This window comes from Leptinotarsa decemlineata, unplaced genomic scaffold (genome assembly GCF_025532065.1).
Source record: "Leptinotarsa decemlineata unplaced genomic scaffold, Ldec_3_MD MMD2_tig00026299_RagTag_RagTag, whole genome shotgun sequence".
Taxonomy (NCBI): domain Eukaryota; kingdom Metazoa; phylum Arthropoda; class Insecta; order Coleoptera; family Chrysomelidae; genus Leptinotarsa; species Leptinotarsa decemlineata.
The window spans coordinates 542,904-563,676 of NW_027412676.1; the positions used below are offsets into that span (position 1 = coordinate 542,904).

General features: G+C 37.2%; 1 protein-coding gene and 1 long non-coding RNA gene across 3 annotated transcripts in view; both read left to right on the forward strand.

Moving 5' to 3' along the window:
• The window catches only part of LOC111512334 (uncharacterized), a 236,630-nt gene that overhangs the window by 75,450 nt on the left and 140,407 nt on the right, over window positions 1-20,773 (forward strand). The gene's annotated exons all lie outside the window — the stretch shown is intronic.
• Window positions 353-19,798, forward strand: LOC111513204 (uncharacterized). The gene is made up of 2 exons (XR_012466893.1): window positions 353-681; window positions 19,303-19,798. It is a non-coding gene; the product is annotated as an uncharacterized lncRNA (long non-coding RNA).

The window sequence follows — 20,773 nt, forward strand, 5'->3', positions numbered from 1 at the left end:
TAAAACTAGTTTTGGGTTATGATATATTCAAACCCATACTCGATTGTTTCTGTCCAACCGTATTATACTATAACCATTATTCGTCAAGAAATATTCCGAAAAAAATCAATGTCAGTGAGATATTTCATATGAATTAGTTGGTTATTTATTCATTTTGTGAAAATGCATGTTATTAATAATGGAGTTTAATGAATGCCAACCATAATTTTCATTCGTGAAAATATCAACTCATTATCGAAAGAAATTTCAATTACCGAATTGATCGCCGTTTCTAAATTTACTTCGACCTTCAGGACGACCGAACAATTCGCGTGCGAAATAAAATTAGGCCATGAATATCTCATTTGTAAGGTGTGACAGGTGTGTTTTACTTTCGTTTCAGTCCAGTGGTTGAAACATAATGTAGTTCATGATCAAAATTCGTAACAAACAGTAGACAGTTTAGGTGATTTTTGTCGAAAATAGAAAAACACCAACACCGTTGATTTTAGCCTCTTTCTTTTTATTACTCAACTATTGGGATATTGAAGATATTACTTTATTGAAACAGAAAAAGGAACCGCATAGTACCTTCAGCATTATTCATCCGACAAGATGTATAGGAACTTTTATGTGAAAGTTCACTTTTAATGGAGGTTCTTGAGAAACTTTAATTTTTGAAATTCAGTCAGATAAAAGTAGGTAAATAATCTCGATTTTTCACCCCATTCAGTTGCTTGATAGTGGCATCATATCAATGATACCTTGTGTTATTTCATCATAACATTTTTAACCTTCAATAATCTGAAAAATAAATGAATTAAGATCGATACAGAATTTGTTCGAATGTAACGCAGGGTGAACTGAAATGTTTATCCTGAGAAGTTACTACTAGTGTTGCCTCTTATCGGGACAAGACAAGAAAATGCCTCTTCTTGTCTTGTCTTGACTGAGCTGAGAGAAAATTTTCACTCGTCTTGGTACGAATACCGTTTCTCCCGTTCTTTCTTGACGAGAGAACGTCCTTGGTATTCAGAATTTTCTGAAACGGGTAACGTAGCGTGTTTTCAAAGACATACCGAGTTCAATAGGTAGAACTCTGGCGCAAAATTAATCTGTTCTCCTACACCAATATAAAAATACTGTCACTTGACGAGCATTTCGTAGAAACAATTTCATCATCACGAGATGACTGAACCTGTCATGTCCTGATGGCAACTTGTCTGTTGACATGCGAAATGCGTCTCAGAAGACAATATTTTTTCTTACTGGTTGTATAACCTTCCACAATCTGAAAAACATATCAGTTTAATAAAAGGCAAACTGAAAACTTCACCCCGGAAAGTTACTGAGTATTGTAAACTTAGATACAATTAGATACAATTAGATAGTCATTTGTGTTAATGCATTTTGCCTACAAATTGGATATTCAATTGGAATACCTAGCCCCCTTCAGATGGTTAACGTTTCGGATAACAATCTTCAGCTTTGTTTATTTTTCAAATTGTGAACAGTTACACATCTGAAAACAGTAAGAAAGTCCCTCCCAAAAAAATATTTTTCAAAAAATTCAATATTTTTGTTCTGATGTGGGGAAAGTGTTCAATAGATATGCCGAGTTGACACTTCAAACCTCAATAATGAAAACAACAGGTAGGTAATCGACAGGGTTTAAAATAATATCGTTCATATAGTATATAGAATTCCATGATTATATACCGACCAGTTCGAGTGAGTTGTATCATGTAACAGAGGAAACAAATTCCAAAAGAAGTAGAAAATGTTGAAAAGCTATATCATTTTGTTGATGAAGAGTAATTTGAGCTTACTGGGGATTCAGAGTTTTGAAAAAAACTCAACTCATTTTATGGATTCCACTTTCTAATTTTATAGAAAACCTGAGCCCTAAATATTTTGGTGCTTTCGATCCCAATTAAATCTACTTAACGATGTGAACTCTTTGGTAAAATTATTTTCTAATAGAAGTTATTCAATTTTTTTGCCAATCTCAAATCAAATTTATTCAATCATAATATGAATAATCACAAAAAAAAGAATACAGTGGTCATCATTAACACTATTCTCAAGATATCTAAAATATATACAGGGCTTTTGTAGGCGAGTTTTAAAATGACTCACTAGTAGACTCACGCTAGGCAATTGTAGCCTAAATAAATATTACTGGAGTTTTTTCCCAACACCAAATCGTTATTTTTAACACCTCGGCACGTGTTTCGATCACCAAGTGATCATCTTGTTCCAAACTCCAGTAATATTAATTCCTACACCAAAGGTTCCAAACAGTGCATCATAAAATTGTAGCCTGTTTTGTGGTCCAAATCAATGAGCCATTTGTACAATTGTATGTCTTATGTAATTGTATTCAAATGACAAGTGCAGTTTACTTACATTATTTATGAATATAGAAAGAGGATGAAAAAGATAGGAGAAAAAACAATGGAAAAAAGAAAAAAAAAAATCAAAATTACGATTTAAATGAGACTCGATAAGTTTAAACATTTCAATTGAAGTATAACCGTGTTCTCAAACTTGGTGTGGTATTTTTGTTAATTTGCGGTGTATGTGAAGAGCTCATATACGCAATATATACAATTATAAGTGAGTATTCATTTCAATATAAAGTTGAAAATTTTTCTGGGTGATTCTGTACATAGTTTTTTGCTTTTTTTTTGAATAGTTTTAAGGATTTAATATATCTTTTATATTTTTAGGTAAGATGTTGAATATTCTTGGACCATAAAAGAAAAAAGAATATTGGGTGACTGTTTTGAAGAATTCAATTTTCACGACCTGATTCATTTTTGATCGAGATTCTTCGCGAAATCTGCTCGTTTATGGAACATTCTTATTAGGCAGTAATAAGTGTATAGTGAATGCATATCAAACATGTTAGTTTCTTGATACAACTCTCTTGTTGAAAAGAGTCTATTTTTTCAAAGTTAGTTTTTATAGAATGTTTTGAGCGGTTTATAACAGGCTAATAGCATTTTTGACTATTGAATTATACAAAAAATACTTTTCTCTACTCAGTTTGTATTCCAAACATTGATTTCACTTAGATGAAACACTGTCATCCTCACTGGTAGACATCGATGTTTCACTGTAAGACGAAAAAAATACTCTTATATGGTACTGAAGAGCCCTGAGGCAGCCTGGAACAGCGCTATCTGCTGAAGAATCATAAATGCGTTGTGTTTTGGCTCTGGTATTCAACAACGTTATTATCTGATCTTAAATGAGCATGAAACCACTTGTCTAGGATACGGGTGAAGGATCATCTCGAGTATTTGTAGCCCAGAAACAAATACTAGGGCTACATGGACAGCTGTCAGCCTATCTTCATAGGCTTACAGCACCTTCCATTCCTATTTTCGAATACATAGTATTTACCAGACAAAACCTTGGTCTATACATGTAATATTGACCTTCTTTAAAGACATCACTTGCTACAAGTTACCAATTCTAGTCAAAAGAATCTGAAGCGATAAAAACATTCAGAATTATATAACTTTCTGTCAGATGAGAGCTATTATTGTTATCAAGAATTTTTGAATGACAATCTCAGAAATGACTCATTGTGAATATAAGTTGAATGCATATATCTGTATGTTTATTTTTATAGATTTATGAGCCCGTTAGCGTTGAATGTTATAATTTTTATATTGATTTTGATCGTCAATCATCATTTCAATCAGCTAGATCTGAGTACAATATTTACATATACACACATCGGAAAAGTCTAGGGATATTTTATAACATACTAAATATCATAATAATAAATGCATGAGGTCGTTTAATTTCGATTAAATTGGTACACTCGACCACCCTGTAGATTTCTATGGGTTGAACAAAGCCTGCAAAAACGGTAACTAATCTTTTATCAAGTTTTTTACAAACTGTAGGTTTTCGGCTAAAATGAATAATCTGAAAGTGTGGAGTTTGTACATTCTATGCAGTTCTTGCTCAGCAATTAAACTGGAAATATTGTGCTTCAACATGGAACGCCATCACTTACCATTGGCTGAGATGAATAGAGCTGTAGGGCTTCTTCAAGGTGGCATGCGACAAAATGATGTAGCTCTTCGTTTGGAGGTCTACCAAAGTGTTATCAGTCGATTGTGGTAGCGATTCCGTGAAACTGGCAGTCCAGCCGAACAACATCCAGGGCGAGGACGCGCTACAACTGCAGTTCAAGACCGATTTTTGGTTTTAACCGCAAGAAGACAACCGACAATCACAGCACCTGAGTTGGTTAACGTGTTGCAGCAGACGCACCAGGTAACCATTGGTCGTGATACTGTCAGAAATCGACTGCATGAAGCAGATCTCCACAACAGAAGGCCACTTAGATGTCCACCTTTGTCGAGAGGCAATCGCGGTAGAAGATTAGAGTGGTGTCAAGAACATCAAAACTGGGATGCAAATGATTGGGCCACAGTTTTGTTTACAGACGAATCCAGATTTGGATTTCATCCAGATTCTCGTCGAGTAAGACTGTGGAGACGACCTGGAAATAATGAACGTTTGAGACACGTCCAGGAAGTCCACACATACAGAGGTGGTACAGTAATGCTATGGGGCGGAATCTTGATCGGCGGCAGAACCGATCTCGTTTTTCCAAATCGCCCCCTCACAGCTCGACAGTACCTCGACACCATTCTTCTACCTATCGTCCGTCCGTTTGCTGGTGCTGTTAGTGAAAACTTCCACCTAATGCACGATGATGCTCGTCCACATGTCGCACGTCTAGTGACTGACTGGCTCACCAACGAAGGAGTTGATGTATTGCCATGGCCAGCACAATCACCGGACCTAAATCCCATCGATCATGTGTGGGACATGCTTCAACGAAGAATTACTCCGCATATGGGGAACATTCACACAACGTTTCAATTGAGAGAGCTTTTAATCGCTGAATGGGCAAATGTACCTCAACAAGACATTGACAATCTCATTTTGTCGATGCACGATAGATGTAGGGCCGTAATATACCAGCGTGGAGGCCATACTTTGTACTGATTCCAATTTTTTTTGTATTATGATTTTTTTTCGGGGTGCCAAAGAAGAGCCATATTTTTTTTTTAGTTTTGCTTATATGCGCACTCAGTATTTTTGACCATTTAATAAATTTTGTTGTAAGTTACATTCGTTTAATAATCACCCGTCAACTTTTTTTCCCTAAAGCGATCTAAAAAAAAATTATTGCCATTTTTAAAAATATCCCAAGACTTTTCCGATGTGTGTTAATATCACTGTGTCACTAGGTAGGACAAAACAAAGTCGTTTCCCGCTGTCCGTCCTCATGTATCTTCAAAACTATTCAACGGATTTTGATGCGGATTTTTCAAATTGATAAATTGATTCAATGGATAATATAATAGAGAAACACTGATGATTTCAGAGTTCTGTGATATGATGTCGTGAATGAACACACGAGTTTAAAATAATGTTCTATAGTATTGTATACCTTAAAAAGGTCCACGAAAAAGTACGTGATGGCATATTTCTATCTCTCAGGGATAACGCACAATAAATATTTTTTATTCTTTACTTTTTTACGAAGGGATTTTAAGCAATATAGCAATAATTCTTATTTAATTAAGTACCTCAAATACATTATGCATCAATATGACCTTTTACAGCATGTAATTTGAATAAATATTTTTGAAGATATTACAGATTAAAAATGTAGGGACATAGTGGTTGTGGCAGTACCGGCCGTGGGGAAGGCACCGCATGCCTATAAATAGCGCGTCGAAGGCCGCACTTCGCCCTATAGCACTTTATGATTAGCACCGATCGCACGCGTTTATATGTTTAGTTTGTATCAGTATTTCACCCGTGCAGAGGCGGGCGGGTCGCTAGTATTTTGTATTCTATATTTGAACATTTGAATTTCAGCTGTTACCTCAATATCTATATCTATAGTCATTTCTTCTTGACGTACCATACATACAAAAAATATCAAAAGTGGTAAATGAAGATATACTCATATAATACATTGAATATACCTATTTGCCGAGTATATTCTACGGCTGATGACTGAAATATATATGCGTGGCTAGGAAAAATCGATAAGTGCTGACGTCACTGATGTCGAGAATAACATCAATCATCCACGGATTCAGAAGCTCGAATTCTTCCACATTAACATACGCTGGCCAGGGATTTTGGTCTTTCTTTGAATTGATGACTTCAGCGCTTAGTATGAGGTGTTGTGATAAATGCTTCATTTGTTATAATGATTCCACGAAGTGCCTCTGTGGAATCATTATAACAAATGTCTTCGTGAAAAAAGAAATATCTCTCTCCTGAAGGGTTCTGTTGGATGGAAAAGGCGTAGTTGGTAGGAGAGTGATTGGGCTATTGGGAACAGTTCTGAATGGGATGTTTTTTTTTTCGCTTTTTGCATATTAAAGCAGTAATGTTTTGTTTGAAAATTTGAAAATTTGAAATGAGTCCATTAATATGTGATGTGATTGTGTTGATTGTTGCAAATGTGAAATTCTTTATCGAACAAGTAAATCCGATTTATGGTAAGCTGACATCCACTAATATTTTTTATTAACACGCTTTTATTAGCTTCACCTGGATGTATGTATGTTTTTTTGTTTGTAACTCCCAAGCTCGGGATCTGTATTTGACAGAATTATCGATATTATTGCTTGATATATTCGCAGGCAGATGGCGCTATACGTAACTTCCCTGATATAATCCGAACTCACTTTACATGTATTTCTTCATTCGAAAAAAATATTTTTTTTTAGCACGCGCGACTGCTGCCTTATTTGTTATCCTCCTTTGCGCGCCTGCTGCCTTCCTTGGGCTTGGTAGCTGATTTTCACGCTCCCTCTCCGGAATCGGAAAATATAAATGGTAACTTTTTTTCTGACCAATATACGGCTGATCGATCCCAAAGTTTACAGAAAATAAATATAGTTTGAAAAGACTAAAAAACACGCTCTTATAGCATACGAAACTGAAAAATGAAAAATAAATATAGCTTAAAAGAACTTAAAAAAAGATTTCAAAGAACATCAAAGTAAAAAGTTAGAAATATTTTTTTGAGTAAGTTTAAAACAATAACGAATGAAAAATACAAAGCGTGGGCGCTTTGTGCCACATTTTTTGTATATCAAGCGCCCGTCGTTTTTTTCACAATAATACTAGTATTTTTCGTTCGTTATTGTTTTGGGCTTGTTTGAAAAAAATATTTTTAACTTTTCAGTTCGATGTTCTTTAAAAGCGTGTTTTTGTTTTATTTAAACAATTTTCTTTTTACGTTTTTGGCAATATTTCTTTGTGATGTTAGAGATTACAATTTTCATCATCTGAAAACGTGTTGACATATTCGAAATCAATGAAAGGAAAAAAAAATTGGAAAGGCAGAAATAAGAGGAACGAAATGTTCGGAAGAATTGGTGGAACAAAGAACTCCCACCAGAAATATTGTCATGTTAATTATAGTACGCCACGAAAAAAAAAGTTATTCATGGCAATAAAACAATTGTCACACTAATATTTTCACTGAATACGTGTTTCACTCAGTAGTTTTCCGGTACATTGTACTATTTTACAATGCATTTTATATAACAGTAAATGGATAACTTGATAAAAAACATTTTGAGTAAACAGGTAGATTTAGGAAGAAGTAATTACCATAAAATGTATCTCTCAAAATATACATGTTTACCTAGTATTCTTTACTTTGCCGATACTGAAAATATTTTTCTTGGTGTATGTAATGTCGAATAACAAAGTATAGACACGAAACTGGAGAATATAAAAAATGATGTTGGCCCATGGGGCTATGGAAATCTGAATACGAGACGACATTTTGTTTTTGTCCTACGACGCTTGAGACATATCAGACTCACAAACGAATATCTCATATAAAGAGCAGATGTATCGCAGTGTCACTTATGTGAAACGAAACTTAGATTGAAATACATTTTTTAGCAGTGTTACCTAGAAAGAAATACTTTCAATATACCTCAAGAACTCAATGGAATGTGAAATGTTGAAAAAAAATGTTATGTAACTGTCCCGAATATAATTACTGAATTTCGAGACAAATTTTATACATCCCAACGCTATTACTCAGCAAGTTGATGTTTTTTGTATATAAATGAAAAAGTACCCAGATGAATCTAGTGAAAACACTTTTCTTACTCTCGAACAAAAATACTGATGGTTGAGAAACGGGCGTCGAAAGAAAGTGTCAAAGTGTGGGTGAAATGTTTTCAATAGAATAAGTGAATTTAATTTTTTCAAGAATATACAACAATTTTTTTTCGATCTCTTTATTTATGTATATAATAACTACATAGTGTTAATATGTCCTATATCTAAAAGAAAAAAATATTTTTGAAAACCTACTTATACAATTATACTCTATCATGAACCACCTACTTCTTCTTAGTGTGTTAACACACCCTGTTAAATCTTTGTGCTGCTCCAGGTTGTTATACAATAAACCACAATAAATCCATTGCCAAACAATTGCGTCATTTTTATTTTTGGATACTGTTTGAAAAATGTCTTTTGGATCACCACTATTGTTACACTGGCTAAATTTCTTATTTAATTTTTCCTTACACCATTTCCATGTATCATTCGAAATTCCGCAATCTCGTAACCGATGTGGAATGCTATCTATTTCATTGCATTCCAAATATAATCTGGAGTCACTGAGTCCATGTCTCACAGTTTTTGAACCCACCGCATATATTTCGTTTATTGCTTTGCATGCAACGGATCTTCATTTTGACGAAATATTACGGTTTTCAATGACTTTCCATACCGTACTACAATTTATATTTGTCAGAGACTCAACTCAGTATACAATTTATCAGCTCTTTCAATAATGACCGCCAGTTGATCAACAATCAAGAAATTTATTTTCAACTGAAAATTAGTCGATATCATTTTCATATGGTCGATACTTGGATCAAAATTTTCGATGAACTTATTAAAAAACCGTTCAGCGAGAAATGATCACACGAGTTAACTGAAGCAGAAAAAGTTTTATTATTCAATGACGCATATTGATGAAAAAAATGTTTACTTTTCAGTCCTCTATATTTGATTACTCCAAACTTTTACATGAAAGAAGTTGTTTCATGAATATGATCTGAACAAAAACTAATAATCAAAATGAGGGTGAGAGTAAATATTTCAATTGTTCAAAATGTGTGGTGATATTGGAAAGTTGGAAACATATGTCATGTTGTTTTGATAGGTAGAATGGAAACTTCGGGCATGAAATGGATCTGATAAAAACATCAGAGCAAAAGTAATGACGTGTGTTTGGATAGCCAAGTTATTATCATCAAAAGATGACTTGAAACTCATATTCTGATTATGCCAACTTAATGGGAGAAATACGCGTCGAGGGTCGGTACTTCTCTCTGTATCTGTAGAGTAGGGAGGGTGAGTATAAGCCCACGCACTTAGGCCACATGTGACCCATTGTACATCCTCCCGAGGAGTTGTCCTCCAAGGTCATCGTCCATCCTGTCCTTTCCAGGAAGGTGGACAGGTCGCTGGGAGACATCTTCTTTATATTGGCAGGTGTAGGACAAGACTCCCCGAACACATCCTCTCTTACTAATCATAACTCCGGGCACTCGCACAGGACATGCCTGACATTCTCATCTTCCTGTTCACACATCCTGCATAGAGGTGTGTCCACTAGCCCCATATTATGGAGGTGTTTCCGTGGTTGACAGTTCCACATTTGACTAGTTCCACAATTGTTGAAGTCATCAGACCGTGGGTGCCACTGGGTCCTGAAATTCTTAGTCCAGCTGCTTCCTTGGGTAAAGAGTCGGCAATGCGATAACTTTTACTCCTGTCTTGCCCTTCAACCCACCTCAGGATAATGTTATTATCTACCGAGGCTTTGGCTAAATCTTGGTGGCACTCTAGTACTAGTCCTGAGGTAACACGCTGTCTGTTCAAGGCTAATAGTGCTTGTCTGCTATCAGTGCAGATTGTTATGTTTTTGCCAGAAATTCTTTTCTTGGTTATTTATTTTGTGGCGATTGAGATACCAGCCAGTTCTGTTTAGACCACGCTGGTATTTCTTCCCAATCCCCACTTGATCCTTAGGCTTAGTGATCTGGAGTATTCTGCACATCCTGAGCCTTCTTTGATTTTTGAGCCGTCTGTATAAATCCGTATTGCATTTGTAGCATCTGACTCAGTACTTAATTTGTATTTTGTAGGGTTTATTAAACACAAACCTGGGTTCAATTGCATCACTTGTTGCCTGCAGCAGAGGTTGCGCAGTAAGCGCTTCCCGCCATAGGCCCAGTCTCAATTGACCCATTCCTACTTTACATTTACATTACAGGTTTACACCAGCCGTGCGCAATCGTACCATGGCCATTAACGCAAGCTCCTTAATGTACAGATCCAGAGGGGTCAGACCCAAGAATAATTCCATTGCCGCGGTTGGTGTTGTTCTTATGGCTCCTGTGATGTTTGAACAAGCCAGTCGCTGTATTTGATATAATTTTTGGATGGCCGATGCTTGTAGAACTTTCGGTCCCCATGCAATGGTTCCATACGTTAACATAGGTCTTATTATTGCAATGTAGATCTAGGTGACCACACGGGGTGGAAGATGCGCGTCCCACTGTCCTTCGACATTGCTCATAAGCCACGTATGCTCTTTTTGCTCTACTCTGTAGATGAAAGTTCCATGTTAGCTTCTTGTCGAGGATAGTACCAAGGTATTTCATCTCTTCAGAGAAGTTTAGTATGCTTTTGAAGATTTCGGGCGGTGTTAGGCCCGTTAAATTTTTTTCCTGGTGGGAAGGGCCATCTCAGTCTTCTTGAAATTGATCGACAGTGAGTGTCCCTTACACCATGTTTCTAATAATTTGAGCTCATCCTATATATCACACAGTATGTTTACAAATTTGCCGGTCTGCAAGATAACTATGTCATCTGCGTATGCAATTGTGTAGAATCCATTTTTCTTAAGGTGAATAATTAGGGTATCCAGAATGTTCCAGAGAAGGGGTGATAAGACCCCTCCCTGTGGACATCCCCTCATGACCAGTCCTTTCACTGTGATGTCTTCTACATCAATACTCATTGCTCTACTAGAGAGCATCTGGAGTATCCATTCTCCTACTACCAGGGGTACATTCCTGAAGTGTAGTTGCTGGGTAATTGTTGGAAAGGTTGTTTTATCAAACGCTCCCTCGATATCTATGAATATAACCAGGGTGGATTTTTTGTTCTCCAATGATCTCTCGATTCTGATATCCACATGGTGAAGGGCCGAATCAGTAGACCTTCCTGAAGTATATGCATGCTGATTTGGATGAAGTGGGTTGTGAACAAGTACTTCATCTTTTATGTACCGCTCACATAGCCTCCCCATGGTTTTCAAGAAAAACGATGTGAGACTAATTGGTCGGAATGCTTTTGGTAGGGTGTAGTCCATCCTACCTGGTTTGGGTATAAATACTACTCTTACTTCTCCCCACTCACTGAGAATATACCTCAGAGCTATAGAGGCTCTGAATATTCCAACCGGGTGCGGATGAGAGTGTCCAGTCCCCACTGGTCTTATACCGTCAGGTCCTGGTGACTTGGAAGGGGAAAAGCCCGATATAGCCCATCTTATTTTGTCCTCATCAATTACTGTACTAGCATATTGCCAGTCGTATTGTGAGGGTGTTGTTGGTACATCCGTCCAGTTCGTCGTTCCAGGAAAGACAGAACCTGGGAAGTGAGTTTCCATAAGAATCTCAGCACTCTCCTGGAGGTTGGTGGCTTAGTCTCCATTTTCCCTCGTCAGGATGCCGATACTCTTATGGTGGTCATTTGAGAGTGCCTTCTGTTGCCTAGAAGCTAGTGGGAAGTCTTAGACTGCCTCACAATAGGCTCTCCAGGCTTCTCTTTGCTTTCGTCTGCATACTTTTTTGAACTCTCTGAGGTTGGCTTGATATATACCCCAGTCCTCTTCGAGTCTTGTACGTTTTGCCTTGTTGAAGTCGTTCTCGCTGTCTTTCTGAGGTGTTCCAGTTCAGGGCACCACCATGTGTTGGTTGTGCCATGTGTTTGAACCATCCTCATGGAACAGAATTCCTTATAGGCAATGTCTGTTTTGTTGTGGATAGATATCGTGTACCTTTCCAGTTCTTCAGTTCTTCTTGCCAGGAGTCAGGACCTCTGTTTCCCGCAGAGCTCCTCTTGAGAGTTGATTGGAGAGAGCTACATCCGTTCTCTTCGGGTCACCGGATTTTACAGTGGTCCTGAGATTCTGGCTTACCGTATAGATCAGCTAGCGGTGGTCTGACGTAGAAATATGGTCCGAGATTTGCCAGTCTTGGATTTTTTTTGATATTTTGGATGTCGTAAGCGTGAATCTATTAATGTTTGGCTACGGGCGTTAATAAATATTGGCTTCATGCCTCTGTTCAAGATTGTTAGATCTTTCTGTATTATATATTCATATAGTGACTTACCTCGATCGTTGATATCCTTGCTGCCCCAGCTCAAGTGGTGAGAGTTTGAGTCGTAACCCAATATGAGCTCCACTATCTGGTTGACGCAGTGATTCACTAGTACCTCCATTTCTCTGGTTGGTGGTAGGGTGGCTGCATCTGAAGGAAGGTACACCGATGCGATTATCAACGCCATATATTTGCCTTTTCCAACTGGACATTCAACTCAAACCGCTGTGAGGCCTGAGGTGCTGAATAGTGCTGAAATAGGTGCTGAAACGTAGAAAGCCGTCCTAGGTTGCTGGTTGTTTGTTAAGCTGAAAATTAGACCAGTTAGGCTAATGAAACAAGTAATTTTGGTTTTGAATATCCAGGGCTCCTGGATCAAAGCTATTGCTTCCTCCAATACATCAAGGTGGCGACATAGTGTTGCCGTTGGGGCCTTTCTGTGTTGGAGGTTGCATTGTATTATTTTACCTTCTTCTTCAACGTCCTTGCCCATGAGACAGTTGTTGGATTCAAAGTTACCTTTAAAGGTCCATCTGCTCCCCCGCTAGGGGAAGGTGGCCTCGCTGTTTTTGGGTGCCTCCTCCGTCAGGTCATCGACTGTCATCTGTTCAGATGCTTTGACTTCCTTTTCGGGACCCATGGTGGTCTTGGGATCAATATCCACTTCAGGTGGCTCAACTTCCAAGGACCTAGGGTCTTCAGAGGTACGCTCTGCTTCTTTCTTCGTTACCCTAATAGTCAGTGAGGTAAACGCGTAGTTTAACCTCATCGACTTCTTCTTTAGGACAGCTATATCATCGTCTCCGATCCCGAAGACGAAGTGGTGTCCTTGTGGGTTCATCTTAACCTCATGATGGAAAGTGCACCATCTTGCTACCGTCAGGTCAGGGTTCTGTGCCTTCAGCCGACCCAGCACCCTCTCCTTTTCACCGGATGTCGTCTTGTGGACGTCCTCCAGGATCCAGAAAGAGGCTTTGGTGAGCTTTGGGAGCTTATCCACACTGACGACCGCAAGTGATGCCTCCTCCCATTGCGGCTTTCTTAAGCCACTCTAGCGTTACGTCGTCATCGCAGACCTCTCTGATGATTTCACCAGAGTATGTCCACGACTTGAATGTGGGAGGTTTGCTATTGTTGCTGGAGGCGGAAAAGATGATCTTGTCCAGATCCTCCAACAGTTGTTTTTTGATGAGACTCTCTCGTTCTGCGGTAACCTTACCGTACGGGTTAGTCTCATCTGTGATGGCTACCTTGTGGTGTCTCAAGGAGGCCTCCACGAAGGTTTTGGAAGGTGCAGCGACATTACTGTCGCTTCTTCAACCTTTTTGGGGTTCCCTCCGTGGAGGTACTCGCGTGAGGGCGCTTTCCTGTAATGCCAACCGGTTTCTTGCCTTTTTTCAAGGCGGAGCTCTTGGCGCCCGTCGCAAGAGGTGCCCTTGTTGTTGTAGATGAAGTGGGAGAGGGGAAAGGTACACTCATAGTTGCTGCCACTCCTGCCTCTTTTGCTCTCTTTCTCCTCTTGGCCTCGGCGCCGCTAATACGCTTACGCTTTGGCTTTTGCGTTACATCGCAAGGTGGTCTGCTATGTCCAGCCTCATTCTGAGCGGTAGCTTGGGTTGAACATTTCTGTTCATCCCCAGCCCCCGCCCTAGATTGAGGTGAGCATTGCTGTCCAGCCTCGGGATTTGTTGTTTTTTATCTTGTTTTGTTTGTTTTGTTTGTGTGTCTGTGTTCATGTGTGTTCCCACGAGTAGCAAGGGAAGGGTTTGTCGCCTTTGTCAGAGCCCCGCATTACCAGAGGAAGGCTAATTACAATGGGATCGTTCGTAACCGCATATCACCCTGCGGCCATTCAGCTGTCGGCACGATTCCTTACACCTTAGCTTGGGTAGGCTGGTCCGCGGCAGGGCTTTTGGGGGCTTTTAGTTCCCCTCACCCTACTTATTTCTGCCACTGACGAGGAGTTGGCAACCACGTCCGTAAGGTCACATTGGCTTCCCGTACCTGGGGACGCGCCCGATAGGTAGCCCAACCCAAGCAGAGAATAGTTTTTGGAAAAAATGCTTTTGGTTTTCATTTCCCTATCTTTATACAAAAAATGGTGTAACACATTCAGAAGAAGAGAGAAAGAATACTAGAGAGGGAAAAGAGAGTTTCCGTCCCCTCGTCGGAGTGGGTGGACGTGTATCAGTTATTCTCATCGCCGAGGGAACGGAAGCTTTCTTCGCGAAAGTTGTTATTATATGTGTGTTATATACCGGGTGTCAACGAATCTATTAGACAAGTCATAACTTCTAGACTATTAGGTGTATCAAAACGAGATTTGGTACAGATAAATGGTATGTGGAGAGGAGAGTTTTCACATATTTTTCACTTTCCGGTCACTTCCGATTTCAGCGGAAATGGCTCCGGTTCTGAATTTTTAAATGGAACACCCTGTATATTGTAACATTTTTGGTTTTCTGAGACAATTCTGGATCAGAAACTGACATTTCCGGAAGTTTTTCAGCCTACTTGATTTTTTCAGAGTCACTTTTAAAATTGCATCTAGGTGGCCATGATCGGACGTAAACTAATCTATGGACCTCAGGTGATATCAGAAAATTGCAATAGCGGAGTTTTAGTGACTAGTGTGTTGAATATGAATGAGACAAGTTTACAAAATAACATTTTCGTGTCTAACTATTATTTTTCAAATGGCGACCATTTTTTGACAAGCACTTTCCGAAAAAAGGATTTTTTGACAAATCTAACGATACTAATTTATTTGCGATTGGATTACAAATAAGAACATAAATTAAATATTACTGAGGAAAATACTCGATACAAATTCATTTACTTTTGTCAAGGGTGCCATGGATAGGAATGATGCATAATATTTTGCGGTTATTTCCATCAAGTCCACTTTGGAGAACAAAACGCTCACCTAGGTTATGACAGTGACATAAGCTTTATGAGCAGAAAGTAGAAGTTTCTCTTGATTTTCGTTAATTTTAGTTTAATTTTTCGTCGAAATAATGTATACTCAAAGTGAAAAAGTGGATATGTTGTTATTGTTTGGAGAATGCCACAGAAATTCAAGGAAAGCTGCTGAGTTGTATGCTCAGAGATATCCCAATCGGCAACACCCATCTCATCAGTATTTTCCCTATGTTGAGAGTCGTTTTAGGAAAGAGGGAAATCGAGACGCAGAACAGAGGTTTGTCATAAATGAGGAGACTGAGATTAACGTTCTTGCTATGGTAGAAGTTGACAAAACGGTTTCTTTAAGAGAAATTAGTAGAGAAATGCAGATAAGTCACGAATCAGCAAGAAAAATACTGAAAAAGCACGGATATCGAGCATTTAAATATCAGTTACATCAACATTTGTATGCTGACGACGGCAATAGAAGAGTAGTATTTTGTAATTGGTTGCTTCAAAATCATAGAGTTAACCCAAATTTTATCAACTTCATTCTATTTTCCGACGAATCACGGTTTACAAATAATGGCATGTTTAATAAGCAGAATTGTCGGTACTGGGCCCAACAAAATAAACATGCAATGAGAGAGGGCAATTTTCAAGAAAGGTTTGGCGTCAATGTCTGGGCTGGTATCGTTGGAAACAGAATAATTGGTCCAATATTGTTTCAAGGTCAGTTAACAGGGGTTAGATACTTTTCTTTCTTCAAAATGAAATCGAGGATCATCTTAATGATATGCCTTTAGAAGTTTTACGGCAAATTTACTTCCAGCAAGATGGAGCACCACCCCATAATAGCAGAGACGTACTTGATTTTTTAATAGACCATTTTAATAAAAGAGTTATTGCAACCAACGGTCCAGTACGGTGGCCTGCCCGCTCACCGGATCTGACTGTGTTAGATTTCTTCATTTGGGGATATGTAAAAGAAAGGGTCTACTATGCAACAGCCCCAGCCACTCTCGAAATCTTAGAAGAAAGGATTCAACAGGCATTTAGAAGTATATCGCCTCAAATGTTACAAAACGTGTTGAGAGAAACAATTGAACGAGCTGAAATGTGTCTTGAACAAGGAGGGATGCACTTTGAAAATTTACTATAGTGGAATTTTCAAGAACTCGCAAAAATCTAAGTGCATCGCTGAAATTATAAGTTAAATTTGTTAAATTTGTTGATCCAATTGCAAATAAATTAGTAACGTTAGATTCGTCAAAAAATCCTTTTTTCGGAAATTGCTTGTCAAAAAATGGTCGCCATTTGAAAAATAATAGTTAGACACGAAAATGTTATTTTGTAAACTTGTCTCATTCATATTCAACACACTAGTCACTAAAACTCCGCTATTGCAATTTTCTGATATCACCTGAGGTCCATAGATTAGTTTACGTCCGATCATGGCCACCTAGATGCAATTTTAAAAGTGACTCTGAAAAAATCAAGTAGGCTGAAAAACTTCCGGAAATGTCAGTTTCTGATCCAGAATTGTCTCAGAAATCCAAAAATGTTACAATATACAGGGTGTTCCATTTAAAAATTCAGAACCGGAGCCATTTCCGCTGAAACCGGAAGTGACCGGAAAGTGAAAAATATGTGAAAACATTCCTCTCCACATACCATTCAACTATACCAAATCTCATTTCAATTCTCCTAATAGTCTAGAAATTATGACTTGTCTAATAGATTCGTTGACACCCGGTATATATGGCGCTAGTCTTATTGCATTCACCGCTTTTTCAGTTAATCCTAACCTTCAAAAGAAAGCTGTTGAAATTTTATGATATTCTACTCATGAGTTTGTGAGTTATTGTGCTGAGAGTGTCACTACTTTTGTTATTTTTAAAATAAAGATAGCCAATAAAGATAGCCAAAGATAAATATAGCCTATTTTGAACAAAAAAATGAATTTTTTCCTTAGGTCCGGGACTTTTCAGCCCATGTACTACTAGAGATTTTTTCTAAGAATGATCTGCATATTTCAAAATAGTTTGTATCGATTTTTTTGTATTTTTTTTGGGAGTGAGAAAAAATCCCGTTTCCATATTTTTGATTTTTCGAAAATAACAGAATCTTCTGGGGAAAAAAGATTTGGTCGATTTACTTTTTTATCAAAGAACAAAAAATGTGAGAAACTTCCAATGGAAAGAAAAAAAACTACAGGTAAAATTCTTTATAAAAATATGTAGATCAAGCATAGACATAGGAACATCACATTTTTCATTCAGTTTGTATCTAGAAACATTTCTTATATCTTATATCAGATTTCTTATATCAGATATCAGTCATAGGAACCCCACACATCGTAATATGAAAAAATATTGACATGAAATTCCACTTACTTGACTCAACTTTTATTCTCAATGGTGTGTTTTGATGCTTCGGAATAAAAAATTTGTCTCATTACCTTCTCACCACAGTTTTTGATAACATCAGTGAACGGAGTTCAAATCTGGAAAAAACTTCTAAGCATGATTTCCAAATTTTGATGGAGATATTTTTTTGTAGTTATTTTTTATCTTCCTTTCTGTGGAAGTTTCTCACATTTCCTGTTTGATGGTAGAAGAGTGACAAACCAAAAAATGTTTCCGAATAATTAGTGATCCCTCCTAAAAATGTAACCATTTCAATTTAACCTTATCTGATATTCAGTTTATATTTCCAACATGCTCAGAACTTCCATGTCAAAAAAACTTGTGAGAGAAATTGATATATAAACCCATACATTTCGCAAGCCCAATTTAGCGGATGTGGGACATCCGGTTTCATCCTGGACATATTCCTTTTGAATTGATACGAAGCCTTAGAAGGGGTGACGATGTCAAGAACAAACACGGTGATTATGTTCTTGAGAGCTGAAAGACCCCCTGACTGGAAGGAAACTCCAACTACTCCGTTGCAGTCATTTTGCTTGCTTAGCGATGATAAATGATACAGGCTAATTAAAGCTGAAGTGTGCATGCTACTTAATGATTGCCAAACCTGCCGTACTCGTGTTTCGTTAGGAATTATAGTCCAATTGTTGAAGATAAAATACAGCGATATTGTCTAATTTTGCCAAACATCACCGATTTTCATGAAAAAAATAGATATAGGTTTTAATCACCGTCTACTTTGAAGTTGACTCTGAAGTTGCTCCTACCCTGGGGAAAAATGCTGTCCCTTCACGCGAATTTTCGCGAAAGACTTAAAAAATCAATGTTTTACTGGAAAAATATTTCTCATAAAAAATGAAGCTTATAAAAAAAGAATAATCGGCTAACGGTGTCTGCAGTTTCAATACAAATAGCCGAAAATAAATGTTTCAACGTAAAATAACCAAGAAACGAATTTTTCAAAAGAAAATCGTAGGAATTTTTCCATGTACCTACCTACTCGAAAAAATCTTTCATTTTTGCTTATACGAGATTTTCCAGTTCCAAACACGAAATAAAAATAAAGATGTAGATAATGTACTGAAAACTAAAAAACTCAACAATCTACCGTATTGATCAGATGAAAAAATAATATAATCTTTGGGCGTAGCGTAATATGAGTAAATATGTAAATACTACGCCCAACGATTTAATTATTTTATATCATGCTGAGGAGAGTGGTATGATGATAACTAGGACCCTTCGAATAATTTTTTAGTTTTCAGTACATTATCTACATCATTATTATTTTTTATTGATACCGTTCAACACAAGAATTTTATTCCACTTGGGTGGGAGATTCATGCTTGTATCTCGATTCTGAGTTTTTAGTATAAATTATATTGGATTTGCATCTTCTTCATAGTGTACTACTAGTACCAGTCAAGCCCTGTCATTTGATAACCCAAATTGAGGTTGAAATGAAATAATATGTAATCTGGTTATTGTTCCAGGTTCAAGTACAGGAACAAGTACAGGTACAAGTGCAGGTACAAGTGCAGGTACAAATACAGATACCAATACAACTGATTACCTGACAAGGCATAAACACGCTTTACGAATCCTCAAAGTTAGTCACCGGACAGCAAGCCATGATGGTTAAACCTCAAATTCAAAAAACAGTGACACTGAATATGTAATCTTTCATTTTGTAGCTGCTGCCATCTTCAATTTGCATCTTTTTCAAAGTGCACTACTATTTTATAGTCAAGCCCTGTTATTTGATACCCATATTGAGGTAGTTGTGAAAAAATATGTTCTTCGCCATTTTGTAGCTGCGGCCATCTTGGATTAACAATGATACAGAATTTATTATATTGCATTGTCATGAAAACTAAATGTGTGTATCAAATATTAGATCAGTCTGTCAACAGAAAGAGGATTAAACTTCAACTACTAAATTTGACACAAGAAATAAACAGGGCAAGCTAAATAAAACCATTCAATAATGTTGGTCCCGATTTTTTCAGCTCCAAAATCTACCAAACCAATTGAAAATGATCGTTAGTACCTCATAATTCACTTAATTTGTATATTTGAGATGTGATCTGGAAGTTTCACTGGTTGAAGTGCCTAGTTTTGAAAAAAAATGTTGTAGAAATGGAAATTACTTTTTTGTGATTCTACACAAAATTGTATTTTCTTTAAGAAACTATTAATTGCAGGATAAGTGAATACATAATATATCTATATTTTGTGTATCATTGTTAGTTTTAGAGCTTTTAAAGACATTTTTTTTCGAGTTACAAAAATGCCCTTTTCATTTCAAGCTCAGTTGTTTCCAAAACGGAGCACTTTCAACTGTTCAATCTTTCAGAGCATACCCGCATCACACGTATATAAATGAAATGAGTAGAATGGTTACAATAATTTTAAGATGTGGTGATTATTAGTGGATGATTTGTAATTTTTTTTTCGTCCAAAATGTTAGGGACAAACATTTCCTTTTCTTCTATTCATTACTTTATTATTTTGAAAGATACCTCTCCAAAAAATTGTTATCAGTTATCATAAAAGTTACTCATGAAATTCATTTTGGTTTCCATAAAACCGTCACACGTATTTCGCTATACAATAACTTTCCCACTTAACTACTCCTCAACTAATATTAAAAATTTTATGTTTTGAAAACATTCCTATGATCTACGTTCTGATCAGATAATCAATTCTAGTCTAGATTCAACTACTTGGAATGGGCAGATATATTCCTTTCTTATTTAGTGAAAGAAGTTGAAAATAAATACATACAGGTAGAATAAATAGCTATTAACTAGTGACATTATGTGAAAACTGGTGAATGAATTGATAAATATTACATATTGATAATTCCAGAGTAAGAAAACCTGATTATGTGATGGAATTGGTCGATACTTGATGAAATTCTATAACTTATTCAAGTAACACTTCACTAGACAGCTCATGAAA